General features: G+C 37.2%; 1 protein-coding gene across 2 annotated transcripts in view; it reads right to left on the reverse strand.

Annotated features, from left to right (window-relative positions):
• pdzd8 (PDZ domain containing 8) overlaps positions 1 to 24,324 on the reverse strand; it is a 69,975-nt gene that overhangs the window by 43,419 nt on the left and 2,232 nt on the right. The gene's annotated exons all lie outside the window — the stretch shown is intronic.

Here is a 24,324-nt window from a genome sequence, read left to right on the forward strand (position 1 = left end):
TTTCTCACCCACACCTATTTTATCACTTCTGAATACATATTTAATACCGATATTTTTGGTCACCATTCACGTGCATGGTATGGACCTACAGAGTGGAGATACATATGTGTTTTAAATTCTTTGTATTCTGCTGACGAAAGAAAGTCATACACATCTAGGATGGTATGAGGGTGAGTAAATGATGATAGAATTTTCATATTTGGGTGCACTTTAAATCAGGTCAGTGTAGGTTAATTTAGTAAAAAAAAAAAGAAAAAAAAAAGGAAACAGTAAAAGGTTGACAGGAATTTAACTCAACTGAAGCTTCTTCTGAATCTAAATTAGCCGCAGTTTTGGACCAAATTTAACTTCAAATGGAGATTTGTATTAGAAAATCATTGTTACATTTGTACTGGCCTTAATCTGGGTTTTGACAGGGTGGCTCATCTTGCTTTATTTGCACATGACTGTCCATTTACAGAAAGCATAATTTTGCAGATGTAAACATCCAATATTGTGTAAGCAACTGTTTAAAAATGAAAAACCTCTGAAAAATACCCCATCATAAGTTTTGCAGCATCGATCATACAGTAGCTGCCAATGAAACTGACTTGAACAACTTTACTTACTAAAACAGGGCGATCCCTAATGCAGGATGTGGCATTAATAGAGTTTAGCAGCATTCCTCTGAGGAGTGCCAATCTGTGCCATTTCAAGAGCCTTTACTGCTAATAATACCCAGTGAGATTGGTGTTCCTAAAACAGGAAATCTCTCTCTCTCTCTATTGATAAAGCTGTCTGCTTTGCCCTTGCAGAGTACAAAACCAACCCAGCCTGAGAAATTTCTGAAAGTCCAGATGGACCATTTTCTACCTTATCATGATGCAAAATAACAGAAACAAGCCAAGAAAGGGACAATTTCCAAAACAATGGATACAACTTCAGCAATCCTTAAATCATTAGGCTTTATGCAGTACATTACAATTTTCATAAACGTCAACAGCTAATAGATGAGGTAACAAACAACTACCACATATCAACATTTAGATTCTGATAAGAAAGTTTTTTTTAAAGAAATCCCTGAACTATTACCAAAAATGCTAGAAATTTCAGAAAAAAATGCTGTTTGTTTCCAAATAGCCTGCCATTATTCTCCATGAAAATTACATGCTCCCCTTTTCTCTCAAGGAGGTCAAAAAGTGAAATAAACCACTCCTATAAACCACACAAAAACAGGTACTAGTCAAAAGGCAATTTCATTAAAGTCTCTAATGTAACACTAATGAGGCTTTCAAAGGCTAAATCCACAGATTAAGCTATGATTTAGTGGATTCACATGGATATAATGCTTTGGGGAGAAAAAAAAAAATAGAAACTAAAGCGTAGCTGCAAAGCCTCTACACAAAGCCCGCAAGCACGCATCTCTCAGTACTCAACACATCTGCTTCTCCTCGATAGTAACCTACCCAAATACCACCCCTTGAATAGTGTATATTTACCATTAAGTAGTACAGAGTGTACATGGTACATAATTTGAAGAATGAGCTTCTGATATGAGCCACCCATCTCCTTTTCCTCAATTCACTCACAGTGCTCTTTTCTCCACCCCTTACTTCCTTCACCTCTATCCATTCTCCCAACTGCTTAATTGCAGGACATGAGTGCAGTTTGTTCAAGGGCACACACAGGGCATGGAGCACAGCCCTATCACTTACCACCAACACCGGTACAAAGACGCAGCCAGCCTGCAGCATTAAAAATACAACACTCACTCACCTCATATGCACACACACACCCGTTTACCCATACTCACAAACATGCATGCATTACCATCAATCTGGACCTCACGGTGTAAGCCAACTGTAAGCAATTACATACCACACACAAGCTGAACATACTAACATTAATAAACAAGTGATGAAGAACTGACAATTGCTGTGTTTTGTCAATTATTGTACATATCTGGACAAAAGAGTTACCAAGAAATCTTGCCCTCCCCAAATTTTAATCATGCTTCAGCATCTACTCATTTGGTACATCGAGATCAGTCACATGACACCTGAGAACCGATGGCATTTGGCATCCTTGACATGGCATGACATGTAGCCTATTGAATGACACTGTTTTGCCATAATGACCATAATTATGTTTGGAGGAAAAAGGGCGAGGCTTGCAAGCCGAAGAACACCATCCCAACCGTGAAGCATAGGGGTGGCAGCATCATGTTGTGGGGGTGCTTTGCTGCAGGAGGGATTGGTACACTTCACAAAATTCATCAGGAAGGATAATTATGAGGATATATTGAAGCAACATCTCAAGACATCAGCCAGGAAGTTAAAGCTCGGTCACAAATGGGTCTTCCAAATGGACAATGGCCCGAAGCATACCTCCAAAGTTGTGGCAAAATGGCTTAAGCACAACAAAGTCAAGGTATTGGAGTGGCCATCACAAAGCCCTGAACTCAATCCGATAAAAACATTTGTGGGCAGAACTGAAAAAGTGTGTGCGAACAAGGAGGCTTACAAACCTGACTCAGTTACACCAGTTCTGTATGGAGGAATGGGACAAAATTCTACCAACTTATTGTGAGAAGCTTGTGGAAGGCTACCCAAAATGTTTGATCCAAGTTAAACAATTTAAAAGCAATGCTACCAAACTTCTGACCCACTGGGAATGTGATGAAAGAAATAAAAGCTGAAATAAATCATTCTCTCTACTATTATTCTGACATTTCACATTCTTAAAATAAAGTAGTGATCCTAACTGACCTAAGACAGGGAATGTTTTCTATGATTAAATGTCAGAAATGGTGAAAAACTGAGTTTAAATGTATTTGGCTAAGGTAAACTTCTGACTTCAACTGTACGTTCAAAAATAAGAAAAATATATCCATTACAAGCACTAAAATTATGATTTGTTACAGCAAAAAAAAAATTTATTTGCTGTAACATAAATCACTAATTATTAAGCAAATGCATGAAGATGTGGTCCTGTTATGGTTCAAATGTAATTGCTGTGATTAGTGGTAATGTGACCAACATTAATCGGATTTAAATTGGGATCCTCACAGAACAGTGCTGAGATGAGTGTCTGATGAGATATTGAGAGCACTTGGAGAGCCGCATGTTTGAATGACACTGCGAGTGAGCATATTTGAAGAGAGTGAAGCTGAAAGTAATCATGATTGCTCAAACAGTCTCTATCGCTCAACACAATGTCTGATTGTCACGACTCACGTTACATCACGTATACTCCGATTTGTATACGCATGTTTATTTGTTGTTTAATTAGTTTTTAAACCCGTTTGCAGTCTCTTTATTCTCTCCGTGCTCATAGTGCAGCGAGTCAGAATTACTACGTTATGATTCTAGAAAATGGGCAACTTAATATTCATACACGTGTAATTCTTAAACATTTTTAAAAACAAACCTGCATATTCATCTGAATAACAGCACCCTACAGAGGCCACACTGTCATGCATCAAGGGCTGAGAAATCGCTCTTTCATTAGAGTAGCAGTGTATAGCTGTGTCTCGTTTCGAAGGCTGCGTCCTCTGAAGGTCGCATTTGTCGGCCGCATATGTCATAAATGCTGTCTCGTTTCAGAAAAGCGAGTAGGACACTCTGAATGCAGCCTTCGAATGTGACCTTCTTTCACGGGAGTTCGTAGGACGTATGAGATGTATCCTTCGTGGGCACTCACAAGCCACAATTCTTCAATGGAAATGAACATCATTTATATGAAAAAAAAATACGTCAATTTGCCAGAAAAAATTATGTTCAAAGTTGAAGTTCCTCAGTAGATGGGTGCAGAGTATATAATATGTATAATTATAGTAATATATAATTAAAATAAAATATTATAGACTAAAAGTACACCTGTAAAATCTATTTTCTTTTCTCTCTACATCATTATAACTCTCCTAACAATTACCTCATACATTCCCTTCCAAAGGAACTTTGTTCCCATCTCACTCAAAGCACTTGTTAAAGAGTGGTGTCATAGCAACCATAATAAGTTCTGTTTCTGTCTGTCCTTCAAAGGCTGTCTCGTTTAAACGAGGCTTGTTTAAAGGAGCAAACACGCAGCCTTTGAAACGAGACACAGCTTGTGTGTGATTCCCTGCATGCTGCAAAAAAGATCGGCCCTGATTCTAGGCACGATCAGCCGATCGCAGACTTAAGACGAAGATGGGCCGATTTAGATTGTTGGCCAATTGATCGGTGCACCCCTATAAAAAAAAATTAAAAAAAATACAATAAAAAATAAAAATCGCTCTGAAAGGTATTCCAACGATATCTTTCCTCTGTGTCGTTGAACGTTGAAGTTGAAGTTGCTACCCTCTTACAGTAAGAATTATTTTTAAAACATTATGATTATAGTTATCGTTACAGTTACCGTTCTTGGTGTGAATGGGCCTTAACAGTTTAAATTTCATTGTGCTTATCACAAAAAGCTATTGTATGCTTCAGAAGACTTGGAATCTACAGCATGAGCCATAAGGGTTACTTCATGGTACTTTCATGGTGCTTTCTGGAGCTTTACAGCCCCTAGTCACTACAAGCTTCCGTTGTATGGAAAAGAACAGTATAAACATTCTTCCAAACATCTCCTTTTGTGTGTTTTCCTAAGAAGAAAGAAAATCATACAGGTTTGGAATGACATGAATGAGTCGATGTCAGAATTTTCATTTTGGGTGAACTAGCCCTTTAAAACACTTATTCCCATTCTGATTCAACTTTCTGGCATCCTACTGATCCTTGAGCTGTTTTTAACATGTCATCTTTACAGATTAGTCGTTTCCTGTTTACTTTTCACTATATCATACATAAGACTTACACCTATGGGATGTGGCCTACCTCACTGAAATTAAATGAAAAACACTTAACCTGTATGTGGTCAAATGCTTGGCTGTTTAAAGAATTTTCAAAAAGCTTCCAACAGCAGTGGCAGAACACTTAAGGTAAGCAGCTTTAACGTGGGAAAAAAGCCAGCAAATGAATATTACTGACTGGAAAGGCCTCGTCTTGTCTATCTCTCACCATATATCTTACTCTGCACTACTGAGGTGATACGTGCAAGCAGTAAAAACAAAATCCAACTTTTTTTCCATTTCAAGGCATTAACGACACCATACGATTTTTTTTAAGCCAGCGGCACACTAGCAGACTCCAAACAACTTGATTTTGGCCAAGGGTGTCACATATGCAGACTGCTTTGCTGAGATCTCGGTCTCTTCAGTCGGAGGTATGACACACTTGTAGATACAAAATGGTGGGGTGGTGACAGACATACTCTCTCTTAATCCCTGTCATGTGGAGCTCGTCGAAATAACAACATGAGTACTGCGTGAGCATAAACAATTGCAATAGAGTGATTCAGGGCATTTTCAGACCTTTAACTTTCTTGATTTATTTTAAAACAGGAACTAAAATTGATACAATGTTGCACTTTCTTCATAGTTCGGTTTGCTTTCACAAAGTTATGTTTTGAAAATGGACCAAAACTGTAACATTTCCGTTATGGTTGTTCTTATCCTAGCTGCTTATGCATTCTGCATTAAAAAGTACCTGCTCTCATTGTCGGATATAGCCAAAATATCTGCTATATCCACATTTTCATGATGAATTACATCTAAAACTAATGGCACAAATTACAGTGACGAGCTGACCTACAGATTTCTTCTCCATCCAGGTGGTCTTGGACCGATTGTTTTGGTGCGGATCCGAGTGTGATTGCCATGTTTACATACGCCTACACAAACCAAACCAAGGGAGAAAATGCACAGGATTTTGAAACAAATGCTCCAAATGAGCCAGGGGTGTGATTCATGGAGTAACTTTACCCTGTGAAAGTGTGTGTTTGTGTATTTATCCCCTCGAAGCTTGCTGTAGAACACTTTAGATATGTCCATATGCAGCTTTAAGTGACAGACTGTTTTAGCTCCACTGTCTGATGTCATTTTAGTGTAGGAAAAAAGGCAGGAAAAACGTTTTGTGACAGAATCACTATGGATTACATTCAGTGTTTGTGATAACATGCAAACGTTTATATCAGCATGATGTCTTGTCAGTTTTTCAGTAAAAGAAAAAGCTCACTGGTCACTTGACGAGAACACAAGACCCCACCTCAGCAACAGAACGTTTTTTATTAAACAGATGTGCTTTTCCATTGCTGGAACCACTAACTCAGCAGTGTATCCTGACGGTCAAGTGATTAACAACCTCCCGCTGAAAGATACTAATGTGTGCTTCATATCCCTCTGTCTGGCTGGTGATTACGTTAACGAAGCTCACATCTGAAAATCGTTGGAAAAATTGGCTAGTGTGGCGCCGACTTAAGCTAACAAATTTCAGATTTCTGCTCATCTCCTATATCTGAAAAATCTGTCAGATCTAACTGCAGGAAATTCCTTGGTTTGCAATGAGAAACCACAAACAAGATGCAATCTAATATAGATTATATAATCATGACTATCTTCACTCTTTTGCGTTTTTATTCTCTTTTTTTCTCTCTTCTCTTTTTGCAAAGTGCATAATTGCACCTAATTACGCCTAATAATAAACTAGTAGTGACCAAACTGAATGTTTTCTTAAACCATGGCCGTAAATATAAAAACAGATTTTATGAAATGAGATGTGTGTAATGAGAGTTTATGTAACCCACACAAACACACCTGCTCTGGCTTTCAACAAGGACATGCTTCTGACCAGATTAAACCCCACTCATATCACCAGCACCTCTCTAAACACCTCATATTCACCACAGCCAGGTCACTGAGGACAAATGAAATCAGCTTTGCATTTTTATCTGTAGTGGGAAGAAATGTATGACTTTGCTGACCGAGTGAGAGTGTCTGGAGCTTCTCGTACGTGCTCTGCAGACTGAAATACTGGAATATGGCAAAGTCAGGAGGACAAAACAAAAGCCGCTTATTTTATTGAATACGACATGGTGTTATGTCATATTATAAAGTGGATCATTCTGGTCTTGGATGCTCATTGGTCAATAAAGCATTCCAGCCATGCTAAAAAACAAAGTATCAGCTAAGAAAACACACTAAATAAAATTTACTTTCTCTATAGTTAGTTTTACTCAATACTTCCATGTTCATGTTACTCAAAAAATTCATGTAACCAACGGAACTTAAACTTGATTCAACTAAAAATGTCTTGTCAGCTTTCCTTAAGCTGGACAGAGGAACTGGGCAGAAGATTTCTAGTTCCCAGCATGCTTTGCATGGGCCTCAACAGGGAGAGTAAATGTTAAAATTAAGTGTTATTGTATGTATCTCTGTGCAAGATGAATATAAAGGGAGAGACTTGTTAAGTGACAAGTTAGTGTTTAATGATTTATAGTGAGATTTAGAAGAATTTGTGTTATGGTTGAGCCTCGGTTGAGGACCAATACATTTGGAGTATTCTACATATTGCTTTATCCATTGAGAAATAGCTGTGCTAACCATAGCATAGTGACCAAGTTACAATCAGTAGTGCTTACCACCAGCATGCACTTAGCAAGCTAACATTTCCTGTCACTAGGAAGTATATTACTGAAAGAGTTTCATTTTAGTTATTTTGACATGTTACAATTTGTCGGGGTTACGTGATTCAGCTAGGTTCCCTCTACTATTTAATTTGATAGTACAATTTAAGAAAAGTTTTCCTGTAGTTCATGTAATGGACTGAAATAAGAGTGTTTAAATCTGATAATTTTCTGTGGTCTCTGAGGTTCTGCTAATGAATAGATTGAGAATGAGAGGGAGCAAGCAAGCAAAAATATATCCCAGTTGAATTTTGGCCTTGCAGTGGTTGCTAATGTACACCGCGTACATGTAGTCTTTTATTTTGAGATATGGCCTCTAACCAATCATTCATGTGTAAACTAACAACAAAATGATATAAGAGGTATCAGCCTTTGTGCATTATGACATCAGAGTCCCATCTGACTTGGGACAGGTTACTATAATGTTAAATGCACAGCTGAGGCTTTCTTGAAGTCTAACGAGAAAGATATTTAAAAAGATAGCGTGACATGAAAAGGGGTGGTAACAATCATTTATGCGCAAGCATGCAAGAATGGGGACATAACAGATGTTTTCTAAAGTGTGCTTACATAAGCAGAGTTCAAGGGGAAAGACAGAGAAAGGGAAAGAGTATAAGTTTCAGTCATGGTCAAGTTGGTTACTGCTGATGATCTGAGATACAAAGCCGCAGAGCATACTGCATGGCATAGAGTCAGGGATGATGAATGTACAGCCAAGTCACTGTGGGATCACTCACGGTGTCCTTTGAAATGTGACATCTAGGGAGGAAAGACTATTAACTCAGCTAGTACCTCTGCAATCTGTATAACCAGGGTCCAAAATGAACACATGCCAAGTACAAAATTGGCTTTGATGAGTTCATGAGTTGGCTGGTAGGCTAACTTTAACTGCAACATAACACATGGTACATAATACAAGTCAAGTGGCAAGAATGATAATCTGATATTCGTTGATGTAAGTAGCCTGCACAATTTGAATCAAACCATCTACTAAAGAAAACATATGTAGCAACTAGTGCCTCTAACAACTTTCCTAAACACAATTTTACTATCAAAATTTTATCTTAGATGCCTGTAGGGTTTTTTGTTTTCTTCAGAACTCCATGTAGCAACCCATATGTTGAATATAATCCTCACATAAATAATCCTCACATTAATCCCCTAAAACAAAATTGTGAGGAATAAAATCACTGTATCTGTCTTTTCCAGGGGGTAATTTGTATTAAAACTAACAGGTTTCACCTCTTATTGCTAAATGAAGATTTCATTAAAACTGAATTTGACTTTTTACTAAGCCTTTAAATGCCTTTCATGTATAGTTTTTACTATTTTAGCCTTGTCCCGTACCCAGACTTTCAATATTAAACTATGATAATCCGTTATAAAAAATACAAATTATTGCATGATTAAAACTATGATTATCTAAACAAAGAGTGGAAAACAAACCATTTTAATATATATTGTGTGAAAATGATTTCTATAAATTTTTCTAAAATTATAACTGTCCCACATTTCACTACACCAAACAATTTTCCTTTTGAAGGACATTTTTTTCCTTCAAAAGAAACAAAAGTGTCAGTGAAGAGCATGCTTCAGATGAAGTATGAAACAAATGATGTTTGAAGAAAACAAAAGACAATTCAAGTTAAATATCATTAGTGAGCAGAGTATTTCTTATTGGGCGTCATTTCCAAACAAGCTGTAATTTTACCAAATTATGGGAAAAGTCAAAATGTTACTAAATTGTGTTTATTTAGAATACATAAAATGTTAGCTATGAAATTAGCCTTTGCAACACAAAGCAGTCTGCATTTTATTTTATTTTTTTAAACATTAAAAATGTCATTTCTATCACCATCACTTCCACCACAGAATGACGAATGACTAATTTCCCTGACTTTAAACGTAAATTTTGGAGTCGACTAGTTGACTAGTCTAAAAAGTAGAAACTATCAGAAAACAGTCAAAAAACATTGTGTTTATGCAACCCATTTAAAATACTTAATCTATTATAAACAGCCAAACCCAGCACTAAATTCTGTTGAAAAGGGGCATTTATCTGCAAAGTGCTTGCCTTGCATTATGATCACCGTTACATTAATAACAGAATGACATGTATTCACTGAATCAATGGTAGTGAATACAGGCATATTTATTGAAAACAATTAAATGAATAGAGCATTACCAATAGAGCAAACCTAATAGCCTGTTCTAAATGGAATTCACCAAGTAAAATTGACATAACATAAAACATTCAGGACATTGTTGAACATTATTAACAGGTAAGCCAAACGAGAGAAAGAAAATGCACAGAAAAGTTGTGCGCATTTCACGCACATTAGTTTATGATCTAATATGACAGCAGTTATATAAGAAAAATTAACCAATAAAAATCACAATGTTAATATATATATATATATATATATATATATATATATATATATAGGCCTGTGAGAATCATACAACAAACCTAACCTTCCTAACCTTCTCTAGAAGTCCACAGTGCCAGAATTGAAGAAGCACCCTAATATTTATGAAAAAAGTATGCAAAATGCTGGAGATGCAGCCTATGAGTAGTGAGTGCATTCCAACACTGTTGCACAGTATTGCGTGATCGCCACCTGTTTCCGGTCACCTCTCCACCATTTTGTCCATTAAACACAAACAAACACAATTTCTGGCTGGAAAGAAATATTTGGTGAATAATCTCAATTCACCTGTCATTGGCAGGTGTGGCAAAAAGTAAGTTTGTACTCTATATATATTCCAGTGTTCTGTATGGCTATATTATGGTAAATTTGATCTCACTCTAAAACTGGGTTAATAGATAATCATGAGACATAATTTCCTGTTTGCTCTGAATATGACTGGCTTCACTAGAAGAAGCTGTAAGTTGACAATTTCGGACACACTGATGACAGTTTCTCTTGTTCTCTCTTGCACCTGGTATTTACAAAGCCAAACTCCATCAGTGTCACACGGATGGATGGATATTTTGAACGCAGCAACTTTTTCTATTGAGAGTGTGTTTCTCTAATGCCTCAGAGGAACTGGACCATTAAATCAACACAGTCAGGAAAAATTGTCTACAGAGCCACACACACACAGGTTACATGCTTTTCTCAAGGACACAGTAATGATAAAATTTTGCAATACCGTAACTATCTATCTTACCGATACTCCACAAATGGTATTGAACTGGCCTAAACCCATTATAGACACTTTTCTATGTAGTTATATACTGTATGTGCCACAATTATATGTACAGAAAATTATATTTTGAGCATGCAAGATGATAGTTTGAGTGCACAAAAATGTGCTGTGTGCATGCAAGATGATATTTTGAGCGCACAAAGTTATTTTGCATGCACAAGGCGATATTTTGAGCGCACAAAAATGTTCTGCGCATGCAAAATGATATCTTGAGAGCACGAAAAGTTATTTTGCACGTGCTTGAACTCAGTTTGTAAAGCAATGTATCTTCTTGCAAAGATTAATTCATTTTGAAACAGTTGAGGTAGCTATAGCAACCATGAACATCTCAGTGTTAATGTAGGTGAAGAGCCAAGCAGCACAATGCAAGTTCAGTACATACTTTATATATACTATAGTTATCATCACAAGAGATATTTACCCTGTGGATTTTAGACATAACAGAAATACTGTAAGGTTTAACTTGTGTGAAAAAAACGTGAAATGTTTTATTTACAGTGACAAAAAGATTATATATATATATATATATATATATATATATATATATATATATATATATATATATATATATATATATACTATCAAAGAGTTTTTTGGTGCAAGCCTAAATGTGAAGATCTCTAGTGCTTGTGCATTTGTGACAACAGCCTTGTGTATTATAAATATTATGATTATTATTAATACTGCATAAATTAACATATGCTAGCCATTCTATTGCATTTCAAAGCTGTGGGGTATCTTGAAATGATCAGTTTTTTTGTTTTTTTATTTTATTTTTTTAGTTTATGCATTCCTCCACAACCCTTATGGCAAATTTGATTCATGAGAAGAAACAGTAGAAAACAAAGTCACCTGTCATAGTTTGGGGTAAATTAAATGTACAATATATTGAACCTCAATTGTTTGAGACTGCAAAAAGTAAATAAATACAAAAACATTTTTGAGAGAATTCCTTAGCATTTCATGATCACAGGCAACTATATTTTGAAAAACATACACTACAGTAAGTTAAGCCTTACAGTATTTCTGGAATGTCTATAATCCACACGGAAAATATCTATAGTATACACTATATAAATTGTGTATTAAACTTGAAGCATTGAAGCTTCTGCTACATTTACACTGAGATGTTCATGGTTGCTGTAGCTACCTAAATGGTCCAATCGCAGAACGCTTGAAAGCAGCTCCTAACAGCCAATCCTGACGTAGGTGGCGGGACTTGTCGGAATACGGGTGTAAAAGCAAGTGAGCAATCTAAAGTTCTGAACACACCCAGAGCATGTACGAGGAGAGCGAGTGAGGGAAATCTTGCATAAGCAAAAAAACAATGGAGTAACATAAATGTCAGAATTCTGTGCAAATGTTGACACCAGCACACATTCAAACATTATTCGAGCACCAATTTTCTTTGCAAGGAGATACATTGCTTTACAATAATATTTCATCTTGTGCGCGCATAACATTTTTGTGTGCTCAAAATATCATCTTGCACACTCAAAATATAATTGGGCGCACACAGAATTGTAGCACATATATACCTGTAACTTTATACTTTTCCACCACTGGGCAGATGGTTTGGAGCATGGTGAAGAACGGTTTCAGCGACATTTCCACTTGAGCACTGTTTGGCGCGGCACAACTGCAAACCATTCTCAGCCTGGATTTCTCGGCATGGTTAGCTAACCATGCTTAACCGTGCTGGTGGAATGGCTTTAGAACATGACGATTTACGACTGTCAATTTGCCAACACCAATGCAACTCATTTATTTCTATGTAGTAGCAAAGTTCGCTATGGGGAGGTTAATAAACAATTCTTGAAACCAATTCGATACCACAAAAAAAAAAAAAAAAAAAAGGTAATATGCTATTGAATACACTCTTTAAGCCTATTTAACAACGTTAAATTTAATTGTAAATAATACATTAAAACTATTGCATGTTTGCATGCAATTGTTTACTTCCTACTTCCATGTTTTAAAGTTTAATCAATTTCATCATCAAAATGGTGTCTAATCAAATAAATGAATACAATTTTAAGTAAATGAAAATAGAACAATTACTTTTCAACATACTATTAATTTAATTAAATGAAGTGCTGCAATAAAGATTAAGGCTGTGCGATATGGAGGAAAAATGCAATATAAGTTGTTGGATAATGCGATATATTCGATATGTGATATGATATTTCTATGATGATGTCATCGGAGTGCACAGAACATCAAAACCGCCACCGCTAACACTGAAATGTACTGCCATAATAATGAGATCGGAAAGAGTAAGTCGACTTTTCTTTATCTAAAATCAGCGTATACTTACCAAAATTTGGAACATTGGTAAGTGTTCTTGGGCGTATGGTCACGTGTGAGTGCCATTTTGTGGGTGTAATGTCCGCGAAGCGAGCCGTTTTCTGCTGTACAGGCACATATGAGGAATGACTGTTTTATAAAGTCTACAACCCAACCCAAACCTATACCTAACCTTAACCATTAGTGTATGAAAAATGTAATGTTAGATGTGAAAATGCAATGTCCACAGCACGGCCGTCACTGATTATGTGATCACGATTACTCCCTGGTCACAACGGGATTCGATCCACGATCCACAGGGGAAAGCAATTGAGCTGGAGCCATTGCAGACATGTCTGTGAGGACATGACGGCAGTTCGTGAGTCGGCATAATGTCGCCGATCCTAGTGTATCGGAACTATCGGAAACAACATGCCGACCTCCCGTGTGATCATGTTGCTCACTCGCGGCGTGCGTAGGAAAATGTCCTCTCGCTAGACAAGCAAACTCAGCAAAGCAGCTATAGAAATCACTTCGGTGGAGGTGTAAAAAGTGGATTTCCGAAACGTTGGCTTAAAAGTCAGATGTTTTCACATTTGAGTCTTCTTTAAATCAGTGCGTGCTTGTAGGGCTGCTCGATTATGACAAAAATCATAATCACGATTATTTTGGTCAATACTGAGATCACGATTATTTATCACGATTACTCATTGACTTTAAAAACATCATGCATTTATTGAACTTAAAAATATTTTCTTTTTATCAGTGGATTTCCTTGAACTTGAAATGCAAACTGCACTGGGTAGGGGAGGAGGCTATTGTCATATGATCATTATTTTATGTTATGTATGGTATTCAAATAAAGGAAAGCCTCCATCGCCATCATTAACAGCAGGGGTGCTCACACTTGAATGAGATCTACATTTTCATCATGCTACTGCAGCAAGATCTACCATGTACAATAAAGGCTATTTTATACATTATACATTATAACAATACCAAAATTTCAGTAGTCTGTTGTGAAATTGGTTGATTCTCAATACCAGCTTCAATACCACAACAAATAATAACACTGATATGTTAATTATGGAAGAATGGTTTCAAGTTCTTAAGTAATTATTCAAAACTAGTAAACAGTCAGTAATAAAATATCAATAAAAAACAGCAATGAATAGAAATAGATTAAAAATAATAGAACAAAAAAATACAAATTAAGAAAATTCAGTGCTTTTTTAAACAGCTTTAAAAGTTTGACTGTTCAGGCACGCATTAGCACGAGCATTATCGGAACACACGTGCATGTTCAGCACACACACATACACTGCCTGTCAATCAAACAGAGTGCAGCTGTTACTAGATTGCTAGCAAATTATAAAATAACGTGCTCTGGATTACTTTCAACAGCAGAATAAGAATTTGAACTTTCTAATAAGTGACACAGGCCTAGGCTACCACAAATATAGCCGGTTATTTTTTCGTTATTGATGTTTTAATCAGTCTGCTTGTCCGGTCGAGCAAGTAAAATTCTCTTTCACTTTCCCCTTCAAAAATCCACTTTAAAAACTTTAAAGTCGAGCCCTGATTAAATATTGTATTCAACCAGGGGCGTAGATTCAGGGGGAGTATGGGGGTGAGGTAACAAGCCAAAAGAGACAAATCAAAAACGTATTTTGTTCCAGTGTATAATGGGATAAGACTACACTCTCCCACCTTTATGTTCACTTCGATCCATCTTTAACTCACAAAAAAATAATTTTCTCTTCTTAATAGAGCTGCGTATAACCGATTTTCTTCATGATAAGATACACACAGTGAACGTGACATATTATGATTCACTACGTCGCCAGCCTTCACGTTATAATCTAGCTGCCGCAAACGCGCACGAGTGACGCGCATCCCCGTGCCAGAGTGTGCATCAGCCGAGATAATTAATCTCTTCCCCGGTCACTTCACTCAACTCATAGACGCGGCGCTGAACGCACAGAGAAATGCCGGTGTCGGAGTTTGTTTTTATAACCCGCTTCCTTAAAGCTTTAAAGATATAAAGCCGGGGTGTTTCATTGCGAAACGGAATGTTGCACAATAATTGTTTTGTCTCGATTATCTTGTTTCATAATCATTGGAAGCCAAAATCGTAATTAAAAATAACATTTGATTAATTAAGTCAAGTCCTGTCTTTCACCGGACCATGTCAATGTGTTAATTTTGATCATCAAAAAATGTATACTTTTAAGTAGCCTAGAAAATGACTGTTTTAGGCAAGGAATGCTATTTTTTTAATCTGCTGATTAATAAGGGTATTTTTAACGAGGTAGCAACTGCTAAATGGATTAAACTATCTTTTATTCTGTGTGCACGTCATGTTTAGTATACATCAGGTTTATTTTAGGCTACATCACAGGCCAATTTATTCTATCCTATAGCTTTTTTGGTTAATGGTTAACGTTCTTTACCAAACAGCTGTCATATTAGATCAATGGCTAATGCATGACTGCACGTCGTGAAATACACGCAACTTTTCATCACATTTTTTCTCTCTCGTAGATTTGGCTTAGCCTACCTATTAATTATTTAACAATGTCCTGACTGTTTTAATATGTTAATTAAATTTTACTTGGTGAATTCCATTTAGAACAGGCTATTAGGGTTGCGCTATTTGTCCTGCACACTTCATTCAATTGTTTTCAATAAATAAACCTGTATTTGCTAAAGGTGAATGCGTGTCATGTTCTATATTTAATGTACAATGATGATAGTGCAAGGCGAGCACGTCGCAGATAAATTCCTCTTTTTAGTGGAATTTAGCGTCAGACTTGGATTAGATTAAGTATTTTAAATGGGTCGCATAAACAATTTTTGGACTGTTTTCTGAATGTTGGTTATTTTTAGACTAGTCGACTCCAAAATGTTCATTTAAACATCAGTGTAACTAGTCATTCCGCACATCCCTATTATACAGTAGTAATATATTTCTGTAGTGATTTCTTCAATTCTCCCATCAAGCTTTTACTTATAATCAAACTTTTATTTTGACGTGCAGGCTTTTCCGTTATGTTTTTGACGGTAGTTTCACACCTCTGGTGAAGACCCGTTATATGGCCCAGTGTGAACATTAGAGCACAAAATGCTGTGAATTATATAAATATATAGTCTGCAGGTGCTGCACGCTTCACAATAAATGTGCACTCTCTTCTGTCATCTAATAAAAAAAAAAGTTATAATCCTCGCATCAATCTCTTCCTTCATTTTTCTGATGCACTTAAGAATTCTCTTAAACACAGACATCAAATCCATTGATTCTTGACCCTTATAATTTATTCCACAGTATATTAAAAGCATTTCAGTCACACTACGTATATCCAAGTTCTTGGGCAATTTTGGCCACAAACACATCTCTTGTCCTGTTCTGAACACCTCCTCCATCTGTAACACTTTCAGCCCACACAGAGAGCACTGAAATGGATTATGGCCTGCTTACTTGTTGAATTGTCCATGGGCCATAGAAACTGCTCTGCTGTTTGCATGTTAAACAAAGTTCACTCTCACACAGTAAAAGAGAATATTGTCAGCTTCTTAACTTCACCCTCCTTGTGACAAATTAAACAGTAAGTATCTTTTATCTCAACCCTAAAGCAAACACCATTAAACTCTGAGGCAGTAAAATATGACTACTGCATGAATTCTGTGTTGATACTAAAAGTAAAAGATGTGCAAACCTAAAGAGCTCCCATAAACTGGATTTTATTGAGTGACATTTCATTTGTATTGCTCTTCCAGCGTATTTTTCTTCAAACAACTTCAAATACATGCAGACACACCACAATTTTAAAGGGTTAGTTCACCCAAAAATGAAAATCCTTTTTAATCTGCATTTACTTACCCACATGTCAGGGCCTGAAATTTGACGAGGGACTGTGGGTATAGCGCACAATTTTAATCATTCCCGCAAGCTCCATGTTCATGGCGCGGGAAATTCCTGCACACTTTTATTCACTTTACAGTGCAGCTGCGAATTATTAAACCAGTAGATACAGATGAACAAATCAAATCAATAAACTTATCGTATCAAACTGTAATTCCAGGAGATGCATGAGTAAATCCGCTCAAGCTCTCCCTCTCTCTCACGTGCAGCTGTCAGCAGCACATTGAGCGCTTGTTGAGTTTAGTGTGAGCGCGCAGTGAGGGAGTGCTTTGTCGGACAGTTACTGAACTTAAGATGTTACAGATGTATAAACCTTTCTAAACCTGTTAATTCAACATTAAAATGGCATTATACTGCATCTCCGTTAGCAAGCAATGCAATAAAACTATCGCTCTTGTTAATAATCAACAAAGTTGTTAACATTGCAAGCATGTGACTTTGGAGCGATCTATAGTTTTGACGTCTTTCATATCTTAGCGCTCAATCATTAGTCATAATGCAGCACATTTGACAAGAAAGGCAGAAATAGCAAAAATGCTTTGTGTACCAGCTGCATGGTAAAGAGAGACACTTTCACACTTGGCAGGTTTGGTTCGATTAAAACGAACTCTGGTGCAATTGTTCTGTTAGTGCGGTTCATTTGAACAAGTGTGAACGCTGCCATCCGAACCTTGGTGCGCACCAAACAAACGGGCCGAGACCGCCTGAATAGTGGGTCTCGGTCCGCTTCCAAACAAACTCTGGTTGCGGTTCGATTGATATATGAACGCAACATGGACCAAAGATGTCTACATGGACCAAAACAAGAAGTAATTTGCCAAATACTGACCTCAAGCATACCTGGTTCTTCTCCTCATAGGAGCTATGTTGCCCATTACAGTTCGGTACAGGCGTCGGAACCACCGTCAGCCGTCCTTGCAGCATACTTCGTTTGTGTGTGCAACGGAGGAACATTTTATTAGCTCTTTATTTGTTCTCAGCTGGTAGAAATATCACCATATATACATATATAAGTCTAACGAGTGCATTTCGCCCAGCAGCCAGCATTGTTTTGGATGTTCGACAAGTTCCGTCGCAAAATATACGTCAGAAAATCTGTCCAATCAGGTAGTGACTTTTTCCTGATGCCTTTTGTTTCGTATCTTTAGGTGTTAAAAATGCCAGTGTGAACGCTAAGCGAACCAGGACTAAATGTATCATTTTCTTTTTTGGTCCGGACCAAGAGGACCGAACTACATGTGTGAACACACACTTAGTGTGCTTTCACACTTGGTTCGATTGCTTGGACCGAACCAGAGTTCGTTTCCTCTCCCCTCCCCCTGCCGGTCTCTGTTCACATCATATTTTTGGGTCCGAACCACGATCCGTTTACATCATAAATGTGAGTACAAGCAGCAGCTGTTTACCACTTTATCTAGGTAACAACTCAAGAAGACGTCACTGTGTTAAGTGAAGTATTAAAGTTTCTCTCTTTGGATTTACCTTGAAAACTTGACATGCACAGAACAACACTTGTGTTTGTCTCCTGCAGATGCACTGAATGTGCAATAATGTGATGAATATTAGCGTTTGTCTGCCACGAGCCCACGGATGCGTTGCAAGAGATATGAAGAATGTGAGCTGCACTCTGAAGGCGGTGTAATTGGACACAAGCAGGTAGGAGAAATGCATTATACCATAATAATTGCGAACAGGAGCCTGCAAAGATGCAAATTAATGTCATCACATGCGGTTCACTTCCGCGATTTGGTACGATTGTGTTCAGATCAGCAGCGAACCGTACTGAAGTTCACATGAACCGTACCCCAGACCACCTTTTCAAGCGGACTCGGGTGCGGTTCCCGAGTTCGGAAAACAGCGTTCACATTATCCAATAATGGTGCACCAAAAGTGCTAGTGTGAAATCACTCTAATCACCTGTTACATCTCTCATCTCCATCTCTCCATCCAGGGTCGGAAATTAACGAAGGCTCTAGGCAAAAATGCCCTTGAAATTCAAAATATGGTGGCAAAAAATGCACCCGCAAAGAGCTGCTATTCCTGTTGTTTTATATTAATAACATCTGATACAGGCCTAGTCCAAATAAACACATCTCGATCTTCATTTGAATTTTCACTTGAACATTTCGCCATAAAAGCACACAGACGGGCACTCGCTTCTCACACTGTATCAGTTTGGTGTCATGCTCACGCGCTAAATTACGTGACTGTTCGGACTATCTATTCAAAATACACAGTCCTAGTGAGTAACATTGTCACTCTCTGTGCTACTTCCCTGCCATCAGCTCATCTAAAGTATCTGTCTGTTTGAAAAGCCTCCTCACCAGCTAGAAGCCAAAAGTGCAGGAGGGATGGACATTTTTTAAGTTTATCAGGTCTGAGAGAACACAAAATCTAATGTAACCAAATGCTATAATGCAGTCAATAATGATATTAACAAAAATAACATCTGGATAAATAGCCTTGATGTTAAATAAAACATTATTAATGATACAATAATAATTTTACATCAACCACTTTTAATGTATGACTCAAATCTCTGACTAATTTTCATTGTGAAATGTTTATTTTTGCATTGTTTTATTCAATTGGCATGAAGGAGTTGCTAAGTTTTTTTTTTTAAAAGGATAGTTCATCCAAAAATGAAAATTCTCTCATCATTTACTCTCATGCCATTCCAGATGTGTATGACTTTCTTCAGTACACCACAAAATAAGATTAGGATGAATGGTGATCAGACCTTTGTAGCTTTTAGGAGCAGTGGTGGCTCAGCGGTTAAGGCTCTGGGTTACTGATCAGAAGGTCAGGGGTTCAAGCCCCAGTACTGCCAAGATGCCACTGTTGGGCCCTTGAGCAAGGCCCTTGACCCAATCTGCTCCAGGGGCGCCGTATCATGGCTGACTCTGCACTCTAGCTGGGATATGTGAAAAAAAAGTACTTCACTGTATATGTGCAAATGTATAATGTGTGATAAATAAAAAATCCATAAGACTCCAGTGGATAAATCTATATCTTCAGAAGTGATATGATAGGTGTGGGTGAGAAACACCCCTGTGTTGAATTTCAGGCCCTTTGTTGTTCCAAACCCAAACTACTTTCTTATGTGGAACATTTTTCCATACAATTAAAGTAAATGGGGACTGAGCATAACTTCTTTTCTAGGAAAAAAAAGTCACACAGGTTTGGGACTACACAAGTATGAGCAGGCAAAATGATGACAAAATTATCTTTTTTGGGTGAACAGTTCCTTTAAATAGCCTTTGTCATATGATTTCTCATAGAGTGTGTCACCTGGTTTATGTTGAATTCTACACTGAACCATACACTGAAGAACTGTATTTATCCATTAATATGGAACATATCTGCCATCGTAAACACCAGTGAAGTGGTTCTAACGTTTGGAGAGATGCCAATACGGAGAAAAGAGTGTGTCATTGAAATATGTCTCACATTATTGAGAAGTTCTTTTCCCTCTGGGTATTGTAAAGCATTTAGCTCCAGTGGGGCTGGTAGCATCAACGTCACAACCGCCCCACTGCGGTTGCACACTGCCACCGGCGGTTATGCACGTGACATAAACATTTCAACTTACATAAACGACCTGAAATAATGTAATTTAACGAGTATAATGAAGTATTAGATCTTTAGTAACTGTGTTGTGAATTATTTATCATAGGCACTTATTAATTTTCAGTTTTTTGGAGACTTCTTGATTTTGCGCTACAGACGTGCATTGTTATGGTAACTGCTTATTCACAAGAAACGCATTTAGCGTGCAACTCAAGCCAACGCACACCACGACAAGCTGTTACAACTACACATGTCCATTAGTCCCCGACTGAAGTTACAATTCCTAATTCCTTCACAAACTCATGAACAAGAGAGTTTATTCGTGATATCATGTCAACAAACAACATGAAAGGGCTTGTGCCCGTTTATGCAATCCATCTAGAACTCAAGCTCCATTGTGCAATTGATGCCCCTGCTGAAGCCAAGCAGGGTTGAGCCTGGTCAGTACCAAGATGGGAGACCTCCTGGGGAAAACTAAGGTTGCTGCCTCCACATGCTGGGAATTTCCGTGGTGCCATACACAATGAGCCAAATGATAAGATGTGCGGATTGACTGTCTCAGAAGCGGAGGCAACTGAGACTTGTCCTCCAACACCCGGATTGAGGAGAGTTGGGCATTCCAAATTGGGAGAAAAAAAATGCAGTGGTAAATGCAATGGTATGTTGATAATAATTGTTCTGTTTTTTTACTTGTTAAAAGTTTTTAAAAGTTTAAGGAAAAATGTTTGATTAGACACCATTTTGATAATGAAATGAAATTAAACTTTAAAACATGGAATCCTGGAAAAATAATAAAATAAAAGGAAAAACGGATTTGGGGAAAAATAAAACAGATTTCAGTAGGGCCCTGCTTAAAAAGTGTTAGAAATACTTTAAGGAAACATGCATATTTTTTAATTTATTATTTACATTGAAATTTAACTTTAGGCTAAAGGAGTGTGTTCAATAGCACATTATCATATTAGCACATTTTTTCTGTAGTATCAAAATTGGTATCGAGAACCGTGAAATTTCACTGGTATCGGTACCGACTATTGAAATTTTGGCACTGTGACAACACTACTCTCCACCAATAACTGGTGTGTGGTGAGCTTACTGGTGCACTATAGCTGCCGTCGCATCATCCAGGTGGATACTGCACACTGGTGGTTGTTGAGGAGAGTCCCCTGTTCTCTATGAAAAGTGCTTTGAGTGTAGTGTCAGAAAAGCGCTATATAAATGTAACGTTCATTCATTCATTCATTCATTTCTTGATTCACAGATTTAAGTTATAATATTATATTAATATTGTTGATATAGCTGATTAAGCTCATATATATGACACGAAAATTGTTTATTAAAAAGCTTTTCAGTTTGCAGGGGCTCACACATGGGGCAATGCTCAATACTCAAGTTCAGTTGTTCAAGCTCTGATGTACGTTCGCTTCACTGAAGATGTAAGTTGTAATAATTTATTTATTCTGTTGATGGCTTGTTTATCTCAAATATATATATGTATGATGCATTTGAAAATAGGGGATTACAAAAGCGCTTCACCAGGGATTGGCGCTTTCATCTCTCAACACGCAGCTTACACGAAAGAAATCCTCACAATACTAAGACTGGATCATTTGAATAAAAAAGGTTTTATTCAACAAGATTTTTCTTCTTCTAAAACATTGTCAGTGCATTGGTAATATTTTACAATGTTTATTACTCATCATATTTTCGTCAGCAAGGTTTGAATTAGAATTGTTATAATTATCCTCATAATTCCGTCTTTGTAAACAGAATCAAATAATAACTCAAACATTTTTGTTTGTAATTTTGTTGACAAGCTTAACACCGCGTTCTGGACATGTATTCAGTGCGGCTGGAAACATCATAACTAGCAAAAACTTAAAAGTACCTGACAACTGAAAAGCTTTCAGCAAAGGTAGGACTGAACTATTTAATTATTCTCCAGCTGTTTAGTGATATTTACTCGTGTTGAATATTGGAGTTTAACAATATTAACAAAATCTAACATCTGGAATATTTTTAGTCCTTGACGTGTACATGTTACTGATGTTGCCTATAAGATCGGCAGTATAGTCCAACAACAGACAGATATATAAACCAATGCAAAACGGGTTAAGGTTGGAACAACATGAGGATGAGTTCTAAAGAATCTTTATAAAAAAAATTAAAAAAGCTGAGAAAAACGGTCAATCCCCACACACTTGCTGAGATGTCTGAATGCTTATTGGCTCTCATTACACCCAAAGGTTTACGTGTGCCAAGCTTTGCTGAGTAATAGAGAGCTGAAAGGTGTGGGTGGATGAATCCTGCAATGAATCATTCCAAAGCTTGGTTGAATGCCTTAGTCACAGAATTGACATTTTTCTCAGCTAAAAACAGGAAGTAACTCAATCCCCCCCCCCCCCCCCCACACACACACACACACACACACACACACACACACTTTTAACTCAAATTAGTGAAGGGGGCAGGTGGCACCTATTTCCTGTTTCAGCTGTGAAAAAGGCACAGATACAACAATACCAACACACACCCTAATGCACACTTGCTGTAATTTTCACGTGATCCAACCAATCATCTCATAACTCAGAACTGCAATGCCACCGTAGTTCTGTCCAGTCACACAACCCTATTCAGACATGCATGCATGCATGAACACACTACTGGTTTCACAGCCTCTTGAGACTCGCTGTGTACTGCCAAAGCAACAGGCTCATTCCAAAAACCACAGTCCAACATAGCAAGACATCATGAATGAAATATAAACCACTATTCAGACAATTTGTGCTCAGTTTGATTCATTCATCTTTAAAACCCTAAACTGTGTTCTGCAAAAGTGGAGAATGTTCAAACTACTGCTTCAGACCTTAGGGGTGCACTCAGTAATTTTTTGTTTATGTTGTGCTGGTCAATATGGCAGTCATCTTGGATTTACACTGACACCTAGGGGCATGGATTCAGCATCATTCAAATGCAATAGTTTTCAGTTGTCACTGTAAAAATGTACTATTCTCAGCCATTATTATAGAAATTTTCATGGTTTAATACAAATACAAAAGTAAATGTAAATTCTCTCATTGACTCACGCTCATGTCATCCCAGATGTGACTTTTTTTCTTATGCAGAACAAAAACAAAGATTTTTAAAAGAATATTTCAGCTCTGTAGGTCCTCACAATGCATGTGAATGTGTACCAAAATAATAAAGCTCCAAAAAGCGCATAGCCAAAAAGCAGGATAAAAGAAATCCATATGACTCCAGTGATTACATCTATATCTTCAGAAGTGATATGATAGGTGTGGGTGAGAAACAGATCAATATTTAAGTCCATTTTTTACTATAAATTCTCTTCCCTGCCAGTAGGTGTAGATATGCACAAAGAATGTGAATCACCCAAAAAAAAAATAAAAAAAAAAAAATGTGAAAGTGAAAGTGGAGATTGATAGTAAAAAAAGGACTTAAATATTTATCTTTTTCTCACCCACACCTATAATATCGCTTCAGAAGCTTTGGATTTAACCACATAACTATGGCTTACTTTTATGTTTCCTTTATGTGATTTTGGAGCTTCAAAATGTTGGAACCCATTCACTTGCATTGTAAGCACCTTGAAATATTCTTCTAAAAAACTTTGTGTTCAGCAGAAGAAAGTAAGTCATACACAATTGGGATGCCTTGAGGGTGAGTAAATGATGAGAGAATTTTCATTTTTTAGGTGAACTATACCTTTAACTTGTATTGAACCTAGTACATTCCTTGAATCCATGAGGAAAAGTGTTCAATGACATGGTAGCTATTGAAATTAATGC

Source organism: Myxocyprinus asiaticus, chromosome 20 (genome assembly GCF_019703515.2).
Source record: "Myxocyprinus asiaticus isolate MX2 ecotype Aquarium Trade chromosome 20, UBuf_Myxa_2, whole genome shotgun sequence".
Taxonomy (NCBI): domain Eukaryota; kingdom Metazoa; phylum Chordata; class Actinopteri; order Cypriniformes; family Catostomidae; genus Myxocyprinus; species Myxocyprinus asiaticus.